Below are 24,885 nucleotides of genomic sequence, written 5' to 3'. Positions count from 1 at the left end.
ACAGCTCTGCAGCCAAAACAGAACCTCCGAAAGTTCATAGTGGATCAAAGATCACGAATTTCCAATGTTATCTGTGTTTATGAGACATACTTTATTTAAAAAAACAGAATGCCCTGGTAGAATAGAATTTGTTTAAAGAGTATGCTCTCAAAGGGGGATCCTGGAAATGAGAGAGGCATCAAATGGCTGAGATAAGCTATCTACGCACCTCTGTCTGGGAAGCTAAACATGCAGGAGTGACCTGAGAGAATCCAGTGGAGAGAGAACAGCAGGGATATTGGAGAACTAGCTGTGACTTTGAATGCTTTCCCCCAAATCAACACAGACACAAATTGATTGTTAGAGGGTGGAAGTATTAGCAGCTTGAGATGCTTGAGCACAAATCTTGCCCCTATTATTAGCTAGCCAGTAAACAATACAGATATAGGAGCAACCCCTATATCTGTATATACAGATATAGGAGCAACCCCAATACAGATATAGGAGCAAAGAGAATTTTTTGCAGTTTAAGTCCAGACAAGTAAATAATAATAATAATAGTAGTTATAATAGTAATTATTATTACTCTTTATGGAATAATAATAAAAAGAATCCACAGCTCCTACAGTATATTATCTCAAAAGGAATCCACAGTGTCTACTATATATTATCTAAAATGTCCACTTTTCAACCAAAAAGTATAAAACATGCAAAGAAGTGAATGTGTGAGTCATGCACAGGGGAGAAAAGCAATAAAAACGGATTCTGTAAGTACAGGATATTGGGTTTAGCAGTCAGAGACTTAAATCTGTGTTCATAAATATGTGCAGAGATTTAAGGAAATTATATTCAAAAAATTAAAGGAAAATACAATGTCAGTGATGCACCAAGTGAGGCATCTCAACAGAAAAATTGAAATTATAAAAATGAACTAAATGGTATTTTTAGACTTGAAAATGATAATACTGAAATTAAATATTTACTGGACAGGATTACTGGTATATTTTAGATGTTAGAAGAAATAGCGAACTTTATGATAGATCAACAGAAATTACCCAACCCAAAAAACAGAAGAAAAAAGAGATTGAAGATAAATGAACAGAGGAGGTCAGACTGAAAAATGGCAGAGTAAGGAGCTTGGCAATTCTTATGTCCAAAAATCAGTGATGAAAGTGGACAGAGTTTTCCAAAACAACCATTTTAGGACTCTGGAAATTAACCAAAGGCACACAACAATCTGACAAGCATTTATTAAAGATAAATACTTGAACTTTGGGTAAGAACAATAGAAGTTTATGGCATTTTAGCCTGGGGATACTCTCATCCCACCCCATCTCCCCCAATTCTCTCAGCTCCATTGGCATAGTAGTTCTACCAGGGCAGGATAAGATGTGAAAACCAGAAGCTTTGCTCTCAGAGAGGGTTGACTTAAATTGGACTGTGGTATTGAAAAAAATGAATGTTCCTGGGAATTGTTCCTGGGAAATGGTAGCAAATGAACAAGGAAGAGCAATATAACAGCTAGTCTGATGTTGTAATCATAGGTGGGGAAAGCAATGGAGAGGCAGACTAGCCAGAAATGTAGCAGGGAGATTTGGCAATGAGATAGCCATAGTGGATGACAATAAGCTCCCACACATCCTTGGCAGTCCTTGCAGTTGTGCACATGCCTTAGGCTACATAAGCTTAGGAGGCACTGAGAGGTCCCTAGCACTTCACATGTCCCTGGCTGAACAGATGCCTCGCACACAGCAACATTTATGAGACATGTAAGTAAGTAGGAACACGTAACACATACACAGGGGAAAAAATCAGTCGATAAAAATGGTCTCTGAGGGATCCCAGGTGTTGGACTTAGAAGACAGAGACTTCAGAGTAGCTATGATAAATAAGTTCCAAGAACTAATGGAAAGCATGTCATACTATTACTCTTTATGGAATAATAATAAAAAGAATCCACAGACTGACTCATATAATAAATGGTCTAAATAAAGAGATAGACGTTATATTTAACAAAAGAACCAAATGGAAATTCTGGAGTTGTAAGATACAATAACTGAAATGAAAAAGAAGTCACTAAAGGTGTTCAACAGTGACGTGAAATGGCAGAAGAATAAGAAAACAGGAAGCTAGAACAATAGAATTTATCCAGTCTGAATAAAGGAAAGAAAAAAAGAATAAAGAGAAATGAACAAATCCTCAGAGACCTTGTGAGGCACCATGAAGGAACCATTGTAGGCATAATGGGAATTGCAAAAAGAGGAGAGAGAAGGGAATGAATAGAAAACATATTTGAATAAATAATGGCTGATACCTTCCCAAATTTGATGAAAAAAATTAATTTTACAGCTCCTTAGGAAACATTTGACAATCTTTAAAATCTTTAACATAGAGCCATGATCCAATCCAGTTATTCCACGCCTAGAAGTCTACTCAAGAGAAAGGAGTCATATCCATACAAAGACTTACACATTATTCTTAAAAGCGAAAAACTGTCCAAATCCCCCCTTAGTTGTTAACTGGATGAGCAAAATATGGTATATCTATATAACACTATCAGGCAGTCAAAAGGAAGAACCTACTGACATAGGCACCAACAAGGATGGATTTCAGAAACATAATTCTAAGTGAAAGCAGTCGGACACGTAAGACTGCACATTGTCTGATTCCATTTACTTGAAATTCCTAGAAAAGTCAAAACTATGGAGACATGAAACAGAACAGTTTTTGCCTGGGGCTGATTATAGATGTGGGGATTGACCAAAAATGGGCACGAGGGAACTTTTCGGGGTGGTAGAAGTGTTCTATAACTGTACAAATTTACAAAAACTCACCAAACTATATACTAAAAATGGGTGAATTTTATGGTATGGAAAATTTACCTCAGTGAAGCTAACCAAGGTCTCAAATGACATTTCAGAGAGGAATACACAGGGGCATTCAGCCTTGTGGTGGATAGTTGTGAGAGATTTGCATTTAGAGAGTAACTGTCGCTGTAGAGGTCAGACTTCTTGACCTTGTATTATTCTTAACAATATTGGTATTGCTGTTATTAAACAAGATGATATCACCTATTTCTAAATCAATGTCTAAAAAGTGTTCTTTATATTGGAAGCAACTCCATCTCAAAAGATCTGATTCTTTTGCCTGTACTTTCTTGGTTGTGGAATTGAGGGTTATATCCAAATATGCCAGACTCTTGGAAGACATAAGGAGGATAACTCTTGTCCTGATAAATTCTTCGCGTTCTTCTGATGGACTCTAGGCAGAGTGATAACACTGTGGGAGAAAGCAGGACAGGAAGATAAGAAAACACTGCATGGGCTGTGATGTTTTTCTATGAGACTGTAACTTATGCATTCTTCTTCCAGAGCAGGAAAAATCATAATACACAGAACAGAAGAGATACGCTGTTGAGTTTGTAATTTAAAAGGGAACGAAAGCGTTTCACCCGTCTCCGAAACCGCAGCTGTCCTTCCTCTGCCTTGACATACTTTTTCAGGCTAGGGCTTGAGAGTTTCTTCTCAAAGGAGAAAGCTGCACATGGGACTTTTGGGATCAGCGTGGAGCTGCTGAGAGACATCACTGGTTTTGTCAGAAAGAGTCTCATCAAGAATAAACTCAAGGGCTTCCCTGGTGGCTCAGTGGTTGAGAATCTGCCTGCCAGTGCAGGGGACACAGGTTCGAGCCCTGGTCTGGGAAGATCCCACATGCCGCGGAGCAGCTAGGCCCGTGAGCCACAACTACTGAGCCTGCACGTCTCGAGCCTGTGCTCCGCAACAAGAGAGGCTGCAATAGTGAGAGGCCCGTGCACCGCGATGAAGAGTGGCCCCTGCTCGCCGCAGCTAGAGAAAGCCCTTGCACAGAAACAAAGACCCAACACAGCCAAAATAAATAAATAGCGTTCCCTTTAAAAAAAAAAAAAAAGGAATAAACTCAATTCCCTAGGAAAAAGACTGCACAGTGCCATTTCCGGAATAAATACATGCAATGATCTCTTTCAGGAAAACAGATGACTTCCTTATTCAGTCCTGGCACAGATGAGAGGCAGAGCAGTGCCTCTGAGTCCTGAGGATGGCACCTGGAGGTCCCGTTGAAGGGCAGAGTCCCCTTCAGCAGGGCTGGGGTGGGGCTCCGAGGTCACACTTTGAGTAGCAAGGAATGAGAGGGTTTTGTCAACGTTAGAAGAATAAAGTACAATTTGTTTGAAGAGTGACTCAGGAAGAAATGATTTTCATTTTCATTAATACTCCTTTCATTTCAGTCGGAGACAATGAGATTTTTGTGGAATTCAGGGAGATGAAGAGTAATTTGATTATTGTTTTTGAAGGCTTTAGGAAGAAACAGCTGTTTTCACTCAGCCAGTGGGCTAATCAAGGTCTCAAGTGATGTTTCCAAAGCTTACACTGAGTCGTTCAGCCATAACGTCAGGGAGAATAGTTCTGATAAGGGCTTGCATTCAGAAAGAAACTGTCTCTAAGATCGAATTCCTTGCCTTCTTTATTACATTTAACTGCTTGTATTATTATTGTTAAGCAAGGGGAAATCACCTGTCAAGTGATTTCCGAAGTGGCTGTTATAGGGATGTGTGCATCCTGAAAATGCACAAAAGGATCTTCTGGCTTTGGGAAGAAGAGACTAGAACTTCTATACTTTTTGAAATGTAAGAATGAAAAAATAAATTAAGATTTACTATTACCCACTATAATTTTTTTTTTTTTTTTTTGCGGTACGCGGGCCTCTCACTGTTGTGGCCTCTCCCGTTGCGGAGCACAGGCTCTGGACGCACAGGCTCAGCGGCCGTGGCTCACGGGCCCAGCCGCTCTGCGGCATGTGGGATCTTCCCGGCGGGGCACGAACCCGTGTCCCCTGCATCGGCGGGTGGACTCTCAACCATTGCGCCACCAGGGAAGCCTACCCACTATAATTTCATAACATTTTAAAGGTGTACTATTATTGGGTATTCCAGAAAGAAAAGAAAATGCTGACCATTAAACCATGACCCAGTGTCTTCTTTTAAATCTTATACTTACTGAAAGAGCCCCTTTCTACTTATCTAGACATAATATAGATTTTAAAATCATATATTGCTCTTGTGCATACATGAAAAAGAGAATAAAGTTCACGTATGCTCGGGTAATGACTAGGCCACAGCTGCTCTGGCCAACAGTGATCAATCATGAGATACATCTCGATCTCAGAGCCACTAGGGTGTGAAAGCCTGTGTCTTCAGATCATTGAAATATGGTCAGATGCAGAGTAATCTTATACAGGCATACCTTGGAGACATTATGGGTTTGGCACCAGACCACCACAATAAAACAGATAACACAATAAGGTGAATCACATTAACTCTTTAGTTTCCCAGTGCATATAAAAGTTACGTTTGCACTATACTATAATCTATTAAGTGTGCGATAGCATTGTGGCTAAAAATGTTGATGTTTTGACTTCTTTCCATGAGTCATGAATGTTCTTCATGGCATCTTGAATGGTGAATCCTTCCCAGAAGGTTTTCAATTGACTTTGCCCAGATCCGTCAGAAGAATCACTCTGTATGGCAACAATAGCCTTACAGAATGTATTTCTTAAATAATAAGGCTTGAAAGTTGAAGTTATTTCTTGATCCATGGGCTGTGGAGTGGATGTTGTGTTCACAGGTCTGGAAACAACATTAATCTCCCTCAGAGCTCTTGGGTGACCAGGTGCATTGTCATTGAGCAGTAATATCAGTATTTTGAAAGGAATCTTTTTTTCTGAGCGCCGGGTCTCGACAGTGGGCTTAAAATATTCGGTAAACCATGTTGTAAACACACGTGCTGCCATCTAGGCTTTGTTGTTCTATTCATAGAGCACAGGCAGAGTAGATTCAGCTTCAGTCTTAAGGGCTCTAGGATTTTTGGAATGGTAAATGAGCAGCGGTTTCAACTCCAAGTCACTAGCTGTGTTAGCCCATAACTGGAGAGTCAGCCTGTCCTTTGAAGCTTTGAAGCCAGGCATTGACTCCTCCTCTCCAGCTGTGAAAGTCCTGGATGGCATCTTCTTCCAGTAGAAGGCTGTTCTGTCTGCCTTGAAAATCTGTCGTTTGGTGTGGCTGCCTTCCTTCCTGATCTTGGCTGGACCTTCTGTGTAACTTGCTGCAGCTTCGGCATCAGCCCTTGCTGCTTCACCTGGCACTTTCATGTTGTGGAAATAGCTTCTTTCCTTAAACTTCATGAACCAACCTCTGCTAGCTTCAGAGGAAGCTTTTCTTCTGCAGCTTCCTCACCTCTCTCAGCCTTCATAGAATGGAAGAGAGTTAGGACCTTACTCTGGTTTAGGCTTTGGTTTAAGGGAATGTCGTGGCTGGTTTGATATTCTGTCTGGACCATTAAAAATTTCTCCATATCAGCAATAAGGCTGTTTTTTTTAAATTTTTTTAAAGGTGTGCTTTTTCAAACACCAGTAGAAGGCTGATATTTTTTATTGAGTGCAGTGACTTTATGAAGTAGGTGCTATTGTCCCTGGTTTACAGCTGGGGAGACTATTACTTTTTTTTTTTTTTTAAGAAGATGTTGGGGTAGGAGTTTATTAATTAATTTATTTTTGCTGTGTTGGGTCTTCGTTTCTGTATGAGGGCTTTCTCTAGTTGCGGCAAGCGGGGGCCACACTTCATCGCGGTGTGCGGGCCTCTCACTGTCGCGGCCTCTCTTGTTGTGGAGCACAGGCTCCAGATGCGCAGGCTCAGTAGTTGTGGCTCACGGGCCTAGTCGCTCCGCGGCATGTGGGATCCTCCCGGACCGGGGCTCGAACCCGTGTCCCCTGCATTAGCAGGCAGATTCTCAACCACTGCGCCACCAGGGAAGCCCAAGGCTGTTTGGATTTCTTATCATTCACAGGAGTAGCACTTTTAATTTCCTTCAAGAACTTTTCCTTTGCATTCACAGCGTGGCTGACTGTTTGGTGCAAGAGGCCCAGCTTTCAGCCTATCTTGGCTTTCGACATGCCTTCCTCACTAAGCTTCATCATTTCTAACTTTTGATTTAAAGTGAGAGACGTGTGACTCTTCCATTCAGTTGGACACTTAGAGGTCACTGTAGGGTTTATTAATTGGCCTGATTTCATGTTGTTGTGTTTCAGGGGATAGGGAGGCCTGAGGAGAGGTAGAGAGACAAGGAACAGCTGGTCGGTGGAGCAGTCAGAAGACACATTTATCAGTTAGGTTTGCAGTCTTATGTGGATGCAGTTCATGGTGCCTCCAAAACAATTAGGATGGTGAGATCAAAGATCACTGAATCATAGATCACCAAAACAAATATAACAGTACTGAAAAAGCTTGAAATATTGAGAGGATTACCAGAATGTGACACAGAGACCCAAAGTGAGCAAATGCTGTTGGAAAAATGGGTGTTGATAGACTTGCTTGACGTGGGGTTGCCACATGTTTTATTTGTAAAAAATTCAGTGTCGGGCTTCCCTGGTGGCGCAGTGGTTGTGAGTCTGCCTGCCGATGCAGGGGACACGGGTTCGTGCCCCGGTCCGGGAAGATCCCACATGCCGTGGAGCGGCTGGGCCCGTGAGCCATGGCCGCTGAGCCTGCGCGTCCGGAGCCTGTGCTCCGCAACGGGAGAGGCCGCAACAGTGAGAGGCCCGTGTACCGCAAAAAAAACCCCAAAACAAACAAACAAACAAAAAAATTCAGTATCTGGGGTTGCTGCCCACATTTCTAAAAAAATGCTGAAAAACAAATGAGGTGCTATGACACATCGATTTTGCCCCAGAATGACTGTGATGCTTATTTTTACCTCTTTTCCTGGTGGCACTCACAGTACTGGTGGACAAAATGGTTGGAGTGAACTCAGGTTGCCCAGGCCCTGGCCACCCTGCATGCTGACACCAGGACGGACTGGAGCTGGCCCTCAGGACATCACAGGATGCGGACACTCCCACTCTCCAGCTCCCTCCTCACCTGCCTCCTTGGAACAGTCCAGGCTTCCCCGCTGGGGTCCACATTTATTATGCTGAAGCTCAATAAAATTAGCACCCTGTAAGGGGAGTTTGCTCAGTTAAGCCGTGTTTATTTTCTCCAGGATTAAGAAGCAAACTCCCAGGCATTGCTGACTAGTCATAAGTGAGCTCTGGTGAGGAAGACGGGAACAATTCTAATCTAGCCTCCCCTTCTCTCTCTCTCTCTCTATTTGTTCTCTCTGTCATGTGATACTATGAGGTTTTTACTTCATTTATATAGCAAAAGGACTCTACCAGTGAAAGGGCCTTTTTTTTTTTGCTTTTAGATTGTAACTGATCTCAGCAGAACCTTACCCTGGAGAGTGCGATAAGCAGAGCAGACATCTGCTATGATATTTATTTGAGATGCTTATTTTAAGTATATGATAATCCCAATATTAACTAGACTTGCAGAAAAAAACATAAAAAAATGAAAAACGAATTATTGTTCATATGAAATACCAAAACTGTAATTGAGAAAAAAATTACAGGGTAAGATAAGCTTCATTGGGAAATATTTTTTCATCTTTATGGTTTATACGCATTTGGATACAATAAAAAAAAATGCTTTGTTCAGTTCCCCATGGTGATGGGAACCAAGTAGTTTTAGAATGTTCAATAAAAATGGAAAAGACATAAATATTTCTTACAGCTTCCTAGGTGGGTGATCAGTAGTACCAAACTGATCATAAGCAGATGCCTAAGAAATAATAAATGCATTAATTAATGAAGCTTAAAATGTGAACTAGATATGGAGCCAGCAATGCACTCATGCATAAAGCCTATCTTTAAAAATAATAAAGATGGGGCAGTGTCAAGATGGTGGTGCAGTAGGAAGTGGAGTTCGCGTCTCCTCACAGCTAGGACGCCTACCAAGCACCGGTGGGGGACCTTGGAGACCTAAGGGGATGGGAGGAACCCCCGAGTCACTGGGTGGGACTTGGGGGGAGGGAGAGGGGAGGAGAAGTGGAGGTGGAACGGGACCAGCACCCCTCAGGGGTGGCTGGGAGAGGGGAGGGGTTCCCACGCCCGGAGGAGCCCATTCACAGCAACAGGATCAACAGGAATGGGGAGAGACCCTCGGGGGATCAAAGGATTAGAAGGGAATGTGGCCAGCATTTCCCCAACCTGCTTGGCCCTTGGCGAGCCTGCTGGGGTCCTGGACCAAAACCTCTGCACTCCAAGGCCCCCTCTGGCCGCAACGGGGCCTAAGCCCCATCCCCACACCCCCAGGGCCTTTTCCTGAACCTAGGCCCTGCCCCCTGCCTAAGCCCTGCCCCGCCACAAGCAAGGCCCTTTCTGGCTTTTTTTTTTTTTTTTTTGCTCTTGTGGTTCTGTTTTACCTTGTTGTTGTTTCATTTATATTTTTGTTTTTTCTAAAATTTTTTAATTTTTCTGAATATTTTTCTCCCGCCATTTTCTCCCGCCTTTTTCACCTGATGTGGCTTGCAGGATCTTGGCTCCCAGGCCCGGTGTTGGGCCTGAGCTCCTGTGGTGGAAGTGTCAAGTCCAAACTGTTGGACTAACACAACCTCAGACCCCAGGGAATATTCATCAGACTGAGGCCTCCTGGAGGTCCTCATCTCAGCACCAAGACCCAGCTCTACCCACTGCCTGCAAAATCCAGGTCTGGATGCCTCAGGCCAAACAATCAGTAAGACAGGAATGCAGCCACACCCATCAAAAAAAGTGAGATGGCAAAAATATATGTTACAGACAAAGGAGCAAGATAAAAACCTACAAAACCAAGTAAATGAATAGGAAATAAGTAACCTACCTGAAAAAGAATTCAGAGCAATGATAGTAAAGATGAACCAAAATCTCGGAAATAGAACGGAGGCATGCATCGAGAAAATACAAGAAATGTTTAACAAAGACCTAGAAGAACTAAAGCACAAACAACGATGAACAACACAATAACTGAAATGAAAAGTACTCTAGAAGGAATCAATAGCAGAATAACTGAGGCGGATAAGTGAGCTGGAAAACAGATGGTGGAAATAACTGCCAAGGAGCAGAATAAAGAAAAAAAGAATGAAAAGAATTAAGGGCAGTCTCAGAGACTTCTGGGACAACATTAAATGCACCAACATTTGAATTATAGGGGTCACAGAAGAAGAAGAAAAAGAGAAAGGGTCTGAAAATATATTTGAAGAGATTATAGTTGAAAACTTCCCTAACATGGGAAGGGAAATAGCCACCCAAGTCCAGGAAGTGCAGAGAGTCCTATACAGGATAAACCCTAGGAGAAGCACATCAAGACACATATTAGACTAACAAAAAATAAATAAAAAAAAAATTAAAAGTGGCAAGGGAAAAGCAAAAAATAACATACAAGGGAATCCACGTAAGGTTATCAGCTGATTTTTCAGTGGAAACTGTAGGCCAGAAGGGAGTGGCATGATATACTTACAGTGATGAAAGAGCAACACCTACAACCAAGACTACTCTACCCAGCAAAGATCTCATTCAGATTCGATGGAGACATCAAAAGTTTTACAGACAAGCAAAAGCTAAGAGAATTCAAAACCACCAAATCAGCTTTACAGCAAATGCAGCAAAGGAACTTCTCTAGGTGGGAAACACAGAGAAGAAAAAGACCCACAAAAACAAACCCAAAACAATTAAGAAAATGGTAATAGGAACATACATATGAATAATTACCTTGAATGTAAATGGACTAAATGCTCCAACCAAAAGACACAGACTGGCTGAATGGATACTAAAGCAAGATCCGTATATGTGCTGTCTACAAGAGACCCACTTCAGACCTAGGGACACATACTGACTCAAAGTGAGGGGATGGAAAAAGATATTCCATGCAAATGGAAATCAGAAGAAAGCTGGAGTAGCAGTACTCATGTCTGATAAAATAGACTTTAAAATAAATACTGTTACAAGAGGCAAAGAAGGACACTACATAATGATCAAGGGATCAATCCAAGAAGAAGATATAACAACTGTAAATATTTATACACCCAACATAAGAGCACCTCAGTACATAAGGCAAATGCTAACAGCCATGAAAGGGGAAATTGACAGTAACACAATAATAGTGGGGGACTTTAACACCCCACTTAACACCAATGGACAGATAATCCAGACAGAAAATAAATAAGGAAACACAAGCTTTAAATGACACAATAGACCAGAGAGATTTAATCGATATTTATAGTACATTCCACTGGGAAGCGGCAGAATACACTTTCTTCTCAAGTGCACATGGAGCATTCTCCAGGATAGGTCACATCTTGGATCACAAATCAAGCCTTGGAAAATTTAAGAAAACTGAAATTGTATCAGGCATCTTTTCCAACCACAATGCTATGAGATTACAAATCAGTTACAGGAAAAAAACTGTAAAAAACACAAACACATAGAGGCTAAACAGCACACTGCTAAATAACCAAGAGATCACTGAAGAAATCAAAGAGGAAATAAAAAAATACCTAGAAACGAATGACAATGAAAACACGATGAACCAAAACCTATGGACGCGGCAAAAGCAGTTCTAAGAGGGAAGTTTATAGCAATTCAGTCTCACCTCAAGAAACAAGAAAAATCTCAAGTAAACAATCTAACCTTACATCTAAAGCAACTAGAGAAAGAAGGACAAAGAAAACCCAAATTTCGTGGAAGGAAAGAAATCATAAAGATCAGAGCAGAAATAAATGAAATAGAAATGAAAAAACAATAGCAAAGATCAATAAAACTAAAAGTTGGTTTTTTGAGAAGATAAAATTGATAAACCTTTAGCCAGACTCATCAAAAAAAAGGGAGAGGACTCAAATCAATAAAATTAGAAATCTGAAAAAGGAGAAATTACAACTGACACCACAGAGATACAAAGGATCATAAGAGACTACCACAAGCAACTATATGCCAATAAAATGGACAACCTGGAAGAAATGGACAAATTCTTAGAAAGGTACAACTTTCGAAGACTGAACCAAGAAGAATTAGAAAATATAAACAGACCAATCACAAGTAATGAAATTGAAACTGTAATTAAACATCTTCCAACAAACAAAAGTCCAGGACCAGATAGCTTCCGAGATGAATTCTATCAAACATTTAGAGAAGCTCTAACACCTCTCCTTCTCAAACTCTTCCAAAAAATTACAGAGGGAGGAACACTCCCAAACTTGTTCTACGAGGCCAGCATCACCCTGATACCAAAACCAGACAAAGATATCACAAAAAAAACTACAGACCAATATCACTGATGAACATAGACGCAAAACTCCTCAACAAAATACTAGCAAATAGAATCCAACACACATTAAGAGGATCATACACCATGATCAAGTGGGATTTATCCCAAGGATGCAAGGATTCTTCAATATATGCAAATCAGTCAATCAGTGTGATACACCATATTAACACATTGGAGAATAAAAACCATATGGTCATCTCAATAGATGCAGAAAAAGCGTTTGACAAAATTCAACACCCATTTATGATAAAAACTCTCCAGGAAGTAGGCATAGAGGGAACCTACTTCAACATAATACAGCCCTTATCAGGAAAAACACAAGGATGTCCACTCATGCCACTATTTTTTTTTTTTTTTTGCGGTACACGGGCCTCTCACTGTTGTGGCCTCCTGTTGCGGAGCACAGGCTCCGGACCCACAGGCTCAGTGGCCATGGCTCACGGGCCCAGCCGCTCCGCGGCACATGGGATCTTCCTGGACTGGGGTACGAACCCATGTCCCCTGCATCAGCAGGTGGGCTCTCAACCACTGTGCCACCAGGGAAGCCCCATTCACGCCCCTATTATTTGATGTAGTTTTGCAAGTCCTAGCCACAGCAATCAGAGAAGAAAAAGAAATAAAAGGAATCCAAATTGGAAAAGAAGTAAAACTGTCACTGTTTGCAGATGACATGATACTATACATAGAAAATCCTAAAGATGCCACCAGAAAGCTACTAGAGCTAATCAGTGAATTTGCTAACGTTGCAGCATACAAAATTAATACACAGAAATCTCTTGCATTTCTATTCACTAATAATGAAAGATCAGAAAGAGAAATTAGTGAAACAATCCCATTTACCATTACAACATAAAGCATAAAATACCTAGGAATAAACCTACCTAAGGAGGCAAAAGACCTTTACACAGAAGACTATAAAACACTGATGAAAGAAATCAGAGATGACACAAACAGATGGAGAGATATACCAAGCTCTTGGATTGGAAGAATCAATATTGTGAAAATGACTATACTACCCAAAGTAATCTACAGATTCAATGCAATCCTTATCAAATTACCAATGGCATTTTTCACAGAATTAGAACAAAACATTTTACAATTTGTATGGAAACACAAAAGACCCCGAATAGCCAAAGCAATCTTGAGAAAGAAAAACAGAGCTGAAATAATCAGGCTTCCTGACTTCAAACTATACTACAAAGCTACAGTGATCAAGACAGTATAGTACGGGCACAAAAACAGAAATATAGATCAGTGGTACAGGATAGAAAGCCCAGAGATAAACTCATGCACCTATGATCACCTAATCTATGACAAAGGAGGCAAGGATATACAGTGGAGAAAAGACAGCCTCTTCAATAAGTGGTGCTGGGAAAACTGGACAGCTACATGTGAAAGAATGAAGTTAGAACACTGTTTAACACCATACACAGAAATAAAATCAAAATGGATTGAAGACCTAAATGTAAGACCAGACACCATAAAACTCTTAGAGGAAAACATAGGAAGAACATTCTTTGACATATGTCACAGCAAGATCTTTTTTAAAAAAATTAATTTTTAGCTGCATTGGGTCTTTGTTGCTGCGCACAGGCTTTTTCTCTACTTGCAGTAAGCAGGGGCTACTGTTTGTTGCGGTGCGTGGGCTTCTCATTGAGGTGGCTTCTCGTTTCAGAGCACGGGCTCTAGGTGTGCGGGCTCAGTAGTTGTGGCTCGTGGGCTGTAGAGTGCAGGCTTAGTAGTTGTGGCGCACGGGCTTAGTTGCTCCACAGCATGTGGGATCTTCCCGGACCAGGGCTCAAACCTGTGTCCCCTGTGTTGGCAGGCAGATTCTTAACCACTGCGCCACCAGGGAAGTCCCTCGGCAAGATGTTTTTTGACCCACCTCCTAGAGTAATGAAAATTAAAACAAAAATAAATGGGACCTGATGAAACTTAAAAGCTTTTGCACAGCAAAGGAAACCATAAACAAGATGAGAAGACAACCCTCAGAATGGGAGAAAGTATTTGCAAACAAAGCAGTGGACAAAGGATAAATCTCCAAAATATACAAACAGCTCATGCAGCTCAATATCAGAAAAACAACCCAATCAAATAATGAGCAGAAGACCCTAAATAGACATTTCTCCAAAGCAGACATATAAATGGCCAAGAGGCACATGAAAAGTTGCTCAATGTCACTAATTATTAGAGAAATGCAAATCAAAACTACAATGAGGTATCACCTCACACCTGTCAGAATGGCCATTATCAAAATATCTACAAACAGTAAACAATAAATGCTGGAGAGGGTGTGGAGAAAAGGGAACCCTCTTACACAGTTTGTGGGAATGTAAATTGATACAGCCACTATGGAGAACAGTATGGAGGTTCCTCTCTTACCTGAGGCTCTGCCTCTGACAAGCAGTGACTGTGGCAGAACCTCAGAGGTACACCTCCCTGCTCTTCCCTCAGGCTCAGCAATCCCACTACTGGGCATATACCCAGAGAAAACCATAATTTAAAAAGACACATGCACGCCAGTGCTCATTGCAGCACTGTTTACAATAGCCAGGTCATGGAAACAACCTAAATGTCCATCGACAGATGAATGGATAAAGAAGATGTGGTACATATACACAATGGAATACTACTCAGCCATAAAAAGAAATGCAATTGGGTCATTTGTAGAGATGTGGATGGACCTAGAGTCTGTTATACAGAGTGAAGTAAGTCAGAAAGAGAAAAAAAAATATTGTATATTAACGCATATATGTGTAATATAGAAAAATGGTACAGATGAACCTATTTGCAGGGCAGGAACAGAGAAGCAGACGTAGAGAAGGGACTTGTGGACACAACGGGGGAAGGGGAGGGTGGGATGAATTGGGAGATAAGGTTTGACGTAAATACACTACCATGTGTAAAATAGATAGCTGGTGGGAACCTGTGGTATAGCACAGGGAGCTCAGCTAGGTGCTCTGTGATGACCTAGATGGGTGGGATGGGAGATGGGGGGAGGGAGGTCCAAGAGGGAGGGGAGATATGTATACATATAGCTGGTTCACTTCACTCTACAGCAGAAACTAACATGACATTGTAAAGCAATTATACTCCAATAAAAAACATAATAAACATATCTGCATATAATTATATTTGTAGATTTTGATTAGTGTTATAGTAGCTATTTGTCCTAAAACTTAGAGTAATTTATCAGTAACACAGTAAAAAGTGTACACTACCTTAATTAAAAAGAACACTTATACATGCAGGTCTAGCTGTTTTTAAAATGTCCTATTGGCTCCCAAACCTACATGACCTCTGATCTTACTTTCTGTGGTTGCCCTAAAATGACTCTCCACTTAACGCTCATGGAAGAAGTCTCCTTTCCTCCCTCCCTTCCTTCTTTCATCAGTGAATTGAGGACTCCAGGGAAGCTGAGTCTGACCCTCCCTGCATTTGCAGGTAACTCACTTGGACCCTGGGATGAATGCATGTACCGTAAGATGTGATACGCCTGGGGCATGATGACAGTGGTGGGATAACCCTGAGCAATGCTGGGGAGTCTCTTACCTGAGGCTCTGCTTCTGATAAGCAGTGACTGTGGCAGAATCTCAGAGGTTCCTCTCCCTGCGCTTGCCTCAGGCTCAGCTGCTAGGAATGTAGCCCTTGGGGTCACCCATGTCGATTTTCAAAGTAACAGTAATTACAGTGCTCACTTCCTCATCTTAAAACTTACAGAACAGATATTTGTACAGCCACATTCCTAGCAGCATTATTCCCAAGAGCCAAAAGGTGAACACAACTCAGATGTCCATTGACAGATGAATGGATAAACAAAATGTGGGATATACGTGGAGTGGAATATTATTCAGCCTTAAAAGGAAATGAAGTGTTGACACATGCTATAACATAGATGAACCTTGAAAGGTTCATCTATGAACCTTATTAGTTCATAAGGTTCATAGATGAACCTTAGTTAGTTGAACTAAGCCAGACACAAAAGGACAAATACTGTGTGATCCTACTTACAGTAGTCAAGCGCATAGAAACAGAAAGAGCAGTGGCTGCCCGGGGCTGAGGGAGTGGGGAATGGGTAATTATTGCTTAATGATTACGGAGTTTCAGTTTGGAAAGACGGACAAGTTCTGGAGATGGTTGCTGATGGTATTTGTGCAACAGTGTGAAAGTACTTGATGCCACTGAAGTGTATACTTCAAAATTATTAAAATAGTAGATTTTATGTTATATATATTTTATCACAATAAAAAAATATAAAACAAGAAGGCTGTTCTTTCCCCCAGTCTAATAAATTGCACCCAAACCCAAAATCCCCCACGTAAAACAAGAAAGTAATCACAAGGAGATGCTTGATTTCATTAGTGCAGGTTCCCCGCTCTCTTAAAGTAGAGGGTTCCTGGGAGATCTTTCGTAAGCCTAAATGGCGTAAAGTGATGAAGCAACTACCTTAGGACGCATCTTGCTAACAGATGCACAAAATAAATCGAGATAAATCACAAGATACAGACACCGTTCAAAGCTATGGAGGCTTGCTGCCGAGATGCTGGGTGCAGTTCCCGGGGAAGAAGCTTGGTGGCGCCACTCTCACTGCTCAGGCTGCGTGCTGCTGCTATATGGGCTCAGCTCACTTGCAAAACCAAAGCTGAACACCAATTTTGCTTTTCGCCTTTTTTCTTGAAAGTGAAAATCCTCTTCGGACTTTTTATTTTTCATTAGCGGAAACAGGTACTAATGTAGGTCTTTCGTAAAAGTGAAGTGGCATAAAGCAATCTTTTAAAAAGTGGGGGATACCTGTATTGTGGACAGAGGTATCAAATCGTGGGCAAGTAAGTGGCCAGATGATTTTGAGGGATTTGAAAGTGCTATTTGGGTGTGGCACTCAACGTTGCAGTGGTGAAGGAAAAATGCATATATGCTGTGAATACTAAAATAGCAGCTGTGTATTTCCAGTGCTTTCTTTCCCTTCCTCACCAGCACGGGTTTGTCAAGGGCCCAGGAGCCCCTTGCAGGTCTGCATGAGGTTAACCATCTTGAAGGCGTGTTTTGTGTGGCCAGTGCTAACTACTTTCCTACTTTCCTTGATCCATTTACAACCCAGGAAAGGACAGGGAGCCAACAGGCATGTTTATTTAAAAAGTGAAATAAATTAGAAGTCCAAGTTTACATTTTTACCCGAGACACTCTCCCTTTTCTCTTACCGTTTTTGAGGCATCGGATTCGTACTGTGGACAGAACATGAAATTCGGACGCACACAGTTGCTTCTCTTTAGTGCTGTAACCTGGAACTTCTCCGTATCAGTTTCCTCATTGGTAAATTGGGGGAAATGACACAGACCTTTCAGACTTTCTTTGAGTAAAGGAGATGAGGGAAGTGACAGACACAGCGAATGTTCAGCACGTGCGAGTTTTCCTTCCTCCCTTCCCCTTCCTCTTCGCGGCTGATGGAGGTGTCAGAGGTGTGGGTACTAGGCTGGAAGGCGTAGTGTGCCGTGGGGTGGAAACGTGAGCAGAAATGGATTCCAGCTGTCAGGAATGGAGTCCCAGCTCAGCGGTCTGCTGGCGGCGGAACCTCAGGCATGTTTCTCTAATCTCTCATTTTTTGTAGGAATATATATAGCATATAAAATTGTAAACATACTTTACATATTTTTTGTTAATAGTGTGAAATAGAATGTATCAGAATTTCTACGTTTGTAAGGCAGTGTTCTGTAGTAGTACTGCAAACAGAAGGTACATCTGTATGTGAGGTTGCATGTTTTATGAACACCAACCGGAAAAAATTCAGTCAACCATGCTAGAGGAAGGACTAAATTAACATTCAATTATTTCTAGAGAACATGAAATGATCAAAATGGTTGCCATATAAGAAAGCAACCAAAGCGTATGCAGATTACCAAAAAAACCCAGAAAGATATTTTCTGGATGTATGTTGGGTGGGTACCTAATAAAAGTGTCATGTGTTTGGATTTTGTGACAATGGTGGTGTTTTTCAGATTTTTATCGACAATTTTTATAATTTCTCTGTCAGTCTAAATAAGCACCCACATGTGTACATAAGTCTGTTTTTTCACTTTATGTTCTTTTTCTTCACTTGGGCACAAAAATTCATTCCTGGAATTGCCTCTTACAAGATTCTCTTTCAGGTGAGTTGATGGGGGAGCCCAGGCAAGAGGAGGTGATTCAGAGGCTTAGGAGGCAAGAATTCCACCTACAGAATCATATTATCTTTCTAAGCCCCAGAACCTTGAGTGATGAAAATAAATAGAAGAAAAAAAATTTCATAACTGCTTTTTGAAGTTTTATTATTATTATATCCACATTTTGAGGCTTTTAAAAATGCCAGGCACTGTGAGCATTCCACATGCATTATCTCTCTTAATAAGCACAATTCGATGGGGTCCACACTGTCATTATCTCAATTTAGTAAGTGAGGAAATGAGGATTGGGGAAGTAAGCCCTTGTGCAGAGTTTCTGGGCTGGAGACCACATTATCAGGTGTTTGAAAAGCCTGACGAACAGAGATTATGAGGATCACTTGGGTGGCAGGCGTCCCACCTATGTGAAGGCACGTGTGGGTACATTACACAGTGAGTAACTGCATGTTCTTCTCTACTTATGCTTCTGCTGCAGGTTGATGAATGAAGAGGCCTCTACAGAGACTTTGTGAGCCCGAATTTTTCTAGTTGCTAAGTAAGGGCTGTGGCACTTTTATAAGCTTGCATTTGTCACACCTGAAGAGGGCTTGTTGGGGGAAGGGGTCAGGGTTTTTTTAATTGTGTGGGATTTTAATATGAAAGAATGCTTTCCAAAACTAGCATGTTTTTGCCATGATTAAAATGATCTTTCTACCTCATTTCATTTTTTTTTAAAGCTCTGAATGTCAGGGCTCAACTCCCTTGACATTTCTGTGTAATTAAAATGATTTACAAACTAAATAAATAAGTGACTTAATCATGTTTACTTCAATAATATTACCATTATGTGACCCAGATTGGGGTCAGTATACGTAAATGATGTGAAATAAAGAGAAGGGGGCTCACTTTTTCTTTGAAGAGTGAAAAAATAATGTCACTGTCAGGTACTTTGTTTTCCAAATTAATTTTTAGATTATTTAATATTTGCATACTTTATATAAATGGAAGCACATTTTTTGACTTACATTCAGTAGGAACTTTTGTATAAGCTAAATGGTTTATATTAAAAATAAAAGCATATATGTGCCAAAGGAATGGATTTGATTGTAAGAAGTTTGGAAAAGAATTTAAGAACATGGCTTACAGTGATGTTGAACCCAAATCTTTCTTATAAAGTTTCAGAAATGGCATCTAGTATTCCTTTTAAACTCTTCATAGTTCCTTTTTCAGAACTTTGTATTATGAAAAAATTTTAAATCACACAAACTAAGACAATTGTATTAAAAAAAATCCCATATAATGAACATCCACATTCAGCAAAGATCAATATTGTATCCATTCCTTTTTTGATCTGTCTCCCTATGTATTTTTGCTAGGGTATTTTAAAGCAGGTTCCACATACCATGTTATTTCACCCATCAAAAGTGGAGTTAATAGAAGGCAGGTGTAATGCATGGTCCCTGAGATGACAGGATTTAAAATCTGGTTGAGGAGATAGCACCATGTACGCACAGACCATGAAACCAAAATATGTTGCACATAAGTTTACAGTCATTTCCTAAAGCCTTGCCTTTGCTTTTTTAAAAAAAATTAATTATTAATTTATTTTTGGCTGCATTAGGTCTTCGTTGCTGCGCGCGGGCTTTCTCTAGTTGCGGCGAGTGGGGGCTACTCTTCTTGTGGTGTGTGGGCTTCTCATTGCGGTGGCTTCTCTTGTTGCGGAGCACGGGCTTTAGGCACGTGGGCTCAGTAGTTGTGGCTCACGGGCTTAGTTGCTCCACGGCATGAGGGATCTTCCCAGATCAGAGCTTGAACCCGTGTCGCTGCACTGGCAGGCGGATTCTTAACTGCTGCGCCACCAAGGAAGTCCTGTTTTTTTTAAAAAATATAAGATGACGGTAAAAACAATCACTGTGGCTTGGAGCATTTGAGGTTGGATGGAGGGAGGTGTGTGGGGAGGGAGGGTGTGCCAGCCCTGAATGGATGGGAAGGGATTTAAGAAGAAGGCAATGGATACACCAGAGATTTTGAAGAAGTTTATGTAATAGCATGGTGAGATGGTATTTAAGGAAGAACAGTGTGTGATCCATATGTAGGATGCAGTGGAGCATAGATGTGATGGTGGGGAACCTTGTTTGGGTACCCTTGCAGTAGTTCAGTCATGAGTGTATGGAAGATGAACTTAGAGTTGCAATAGTGGGAATTAAGAGAAGGGGTAAAATTCCTCAGGTAGCATCAGTAAATATACATTTTTTTTCACAATAGAAAATTACTGCATTTAATAGTTCTAATAGTGGTTAATTTTGAAAATGCAGAAAATTATAAAAAAGAAAAGAAAAACCAGACACATTTTCATTGCTCAGAGGTGATGACTATCAACAACATTTTCTCTCTACTTTTTAAAAATTACTAAGCTTTATTTTTTAGAGCAGTTTTGTTTACCAAAAGATTGAGCAGAAAGTACAGAGTTCCCATATAACCCCTGTTAACCTCACACCTACACAACCACCGCCCCTCACCCCCATCAACATCCCCTACTGGAGTGGTAACTTTTTTTGCAATCGATGAACCTGCATTGACACATCAGTATTGCCCCAATTCTGTAGTTTACCTTTGGGTTCACTCTTGGTACATTCTCTGGGTTTGGATAAACGCATAATGACATGTGTCTACCATTGAAGTATCATACAGGGTAGTTTCACTGCCATAAAGATCCTTTGTGCTTCTCGTATTCATCCCCCCTCCCTGCTGGCTAATCCCTGGCAAAGGCTTATCGTTGGAATTACACAGTATGTAGCCTTTTCAGATTGGCTTATTTCACTTAGTAATATGCATATAAGTTTGCTTCATGTCTTTTCATGGCTTGATAGCTCATTTATTTTCCGTGCTGAGTAATATTCCATTGTCTGGACATAGCAAAGTTTATTTACTCTATAACCTGCTGAAGGACATCTTGGTTCTTCCCAAGTTTTGCAGTTGTGAATAAAGCTGCCGTAAACATCTGTGTGCAGATTTTTGTGTGCACAAATGTTTTCAACTTTTTTTGGGTAAATAACAAGGGGTGTGATTGCTGGATCATATGGTAAAAGTATGTTTAGTTTTATAAGAAACTGTCAAACTCTTCCAAAGTGGCTGTACCATTTTGCACTCCACCAGCAGCAGACGAGAGTTTCTGTTGCTCCATATCATCACCAGCATTCGGTGGTGTTGGTGTTCCGAGTTTTGGCTGTTGCAATTGGTCTGTTTAATTTCCATTTCCTTGATGACTTATGATATGGAGAATCTTTTCATATGCTTATTTACCATCTGTATATCTTCTTTGATGAGGTGTCTGTTAAGTCTGCCAATTTCCCCCCAGCTTTACTGAGGTATGATTGAAGATACAGATTGTGTATACTCAAGGTATACAATGTGATAATTTGCTGTATGTGTACATTGTGAAATCATCACCAAGGTGAAGCTAATTAACATATCCATCACCTTACATAGTTAATATTTGGTATGAGTGGTAGAACATTTACGATCTACTCTCTTAGCGAATTTCAAGTATACCATACATTATTGTTAACAATAGTCAACATGCTGTACATCTCCAGAATTGATCTTACAGCTGAAACTTTGTATCTTTTAACAAGCATCTCCTTATTTCCCCCACTCCTCAGCCTCTGGTAACTACCTTCCTGCTCTCTCTGTTTCTATGAACTTGACTTATAGAGAGCAGAGGTTATAGCTGGGTAGGCAGCTAATGTAGCCATGGCCGATAGGAGAGCATCCTTTTGGACATTTAGTTAAGAGTAAGAACTATTCATTGTATATCTTCTCACTTCGTATTTCTTCAGTAGAATGCCTGTCAGTTGGTAACTGCTCTTTAGCTATAGGTTGAATATCTAAGTGGATGAATAAAATGCTTGATCTTTGATAACTTGTAATTTGGACTGAAAATGACTCAAACTACTGATAGAAATAGAAAATCAGGAAGCAGAGTGTAAGTATCCTGAAATTTTGTGTCCAGAGAAAATTTTCAGTTATAACTGAAGAGAATCTAAAATACCGTATTAATTAATTTTCTAGCTTTTACATAGGCGTGAAAGCTTTGGAAGTATTAAAGATTTAGTATCCCTTAGCAGGGCTTGAGCCTCAGAAGCAGACACGAATGGCTCTTCCACTTAACCATGAAACTGAGGAAGTGCATGTTTCAAACTTCCTTTCTAGAAATGCTGCTGTGGCAAGACAAAAGCTTCAGGAGCAGAAAGGTTTAATCAGAGAGTCATTTGCATTTTTATTACTGGTGCTGTGTCCTTGAGTAGAGCTTTTCCATAATGGTTCCTGGTGCATGTGGGACTGGGTGACCAGATGTGTAATTCTCCTCTTTGTGTGTAAATCTGAGCTTGTTATATTACAGTTGATTTTGCATGATACATCCTGATAATGTACAGTGATTTTTTTTCTGTTATATAAAATTTGGATCTTAGTGAGAATTTGAAATTAAATTATTTGAGAACTGTAGGGGAATACATTTTCACTATCAATATATGATTTAGCTATTAAATGTCAATATAATACTCTTATAATCCTATAATCAAGACACTTGCTGTTAACATTTTGGTGAATTTCCTTATTAGATCTAATTTAATGTCATTTAAATTATAAAATTAATGTATATTCTTTGTAAGAAACAAAAGTGGTATAGAACATAGAAATAATTGATTCCTCAAACCCCAATGCTTACTCTCCAAAATTAACTACGGTTAACGGTTTATAGTTTATTTTTCCAGATATTTTAGCATGCTTTTGTTTAAAGCATTTACTACCATCCATCCTCTCGTTCCAAGGGAAAAAGAAGAGCTGGATTTTATTTGATGCCAAGAGACTGTTCTGAGGGTCCTAATAGATGCTGCTTTCAACTTGGATATGAAAATCTTTTATTTCAGCTCAGCTGAAGACCCGTTTCTGCAATTCACTTAAGTTCTCACTTAAGTTGTCTATTTACAAAGAGATGATAATACCTTCTCAGTGTATAATTCAGTTATTTCATGAATATTTATAGCACACATACAATATGCTTGGCATGGTGCTGGTACTTAGAGGGCTGTGAAGAAGGCACTGAGCAAAGTTCCTGTGTTTAGTGCAAAAGAAAGGGTGAAAGTTTGGTGATTGGCTGTTCAAATTATCTGTATTTACATAACACATGCCCCCAGTACTTAGTGGCTTAAAAGAACAAAAGAATCAGCTCACAAACGTGCAGTTTCGGCAGGGCTCAGCAGGGAAGCCTTGTCTGCTCCACTGATGCAGCATCAGTGGGGCAGCCTGACTAGGGGCTGGAGGATATACTTACAGGATGGCTTACTCGCAGGACTGGCGATGTGGTCCTGGCTGTTGGCTGGGAGCTCAGCTGGGCTTGAGAGCTTCAGATTCTGCTCCCTCTCTGCCTGGGCTTCCCCCACAAACTTCCCTGTAACATTGTGGCTGATTTTCAAGAGTGGGCATTCCAAGAGATAGGGTGGCTGCCAGTAGCTTACTTTTTTTTTTTTTTTGCGGTACGCGGGCCTCTCACTGCTGTGGCCTCTCCCGTTGCGGAGCACAGGCTCTGGACGCGCAGGCTCAGCGGCCATGGCTCACGGGCCCAGCCGCTCCGCGGCATGTGGGATCTTCCCGGACTGGGGCACGAACCCGTGTCCCCTGCATCAGCAGGTGGACTCTCAACCACTGCGCCACCAGGGAAGCCCCCAGTAGCTTACTTTTTTGGGCCAGAAACTGGACAGCATCACTCTTACCATATTTCTTGGTTAAGGAGGCACAGGACCAGATCCTCGTCCAGGGGACTTAGATCCACTTCTAATAGGCATATTAAAGGAATTTGAAGGGGTGGGTGTGTGTGTGTGTGTGTAAGTAATGTAGCACTCTCGCCCTTCCAGTGGTAAGGTCACTCATCTTTCTCTGGGGAGCTTCTTCATCCCTACCACCCATTCCATAGCATGCTGGTGGGATTTCCACTCAGTTTTCAGTGCAGGGACTGCAGGGTGGGTATATGATCTCAGTCTGACCAGCAGTAATACCATATGCAGATGGCCAGAATGATTGATTGGACCTGAAGTGAGCACATGCCTCATTAGGCCAACCATAATCCTTCACTGAGATTATGACAACAGAATCAAAGGTAGAGCATTCCTCATGCAGCTCAATATTAAAAAAACAAACAGCCCAATCCAAAAATGGGCAGAAGACCTAAATAGACATTTCTCCAAAGAAGACATACAGATGGCCAAGAAGCACATGAAAAGCTGCTCAACATCACTAATTATTAGAGAAATGCAAATCAACACTACAATGAGGTATCACCTCACACCAGTTAGAATGGGCATCATCAGAAAATCTACAAACAACAGTTGCTTGAGAGGGTGTGGAGAAAAGGGAACCCGCCTGCACTGTTGGTGGGAATGTAAAGTGACACAGCCACTATGGAGAACAGTATGGAGGGTCCTTAAAAAACTAAAAATAGAATTACCATATGACCCAGCAATCCCACTACTGGGCATATACCCAGAGAAAACCATAATTCAAAAAGACACA

The sequence above is a fragment of the Phocoena sinus genome, chromosome 19, assembly GCF_008692025.1.
Source record: "Phocoena sinus isolate mPhoSin1 chromosome 19, mPhoSin1.pri, whole genome shotgun sequence".
NCBI classification, from domain to species: domain Eukaryota; kingdom Metazoa; phylum Chordata; class Mammalia; order Artiodactyla; family Phocoenidae; genus Phocoena; species Phocoena sinus.
Note: the sequence above shows the minus strand (reverse complement) of the source record.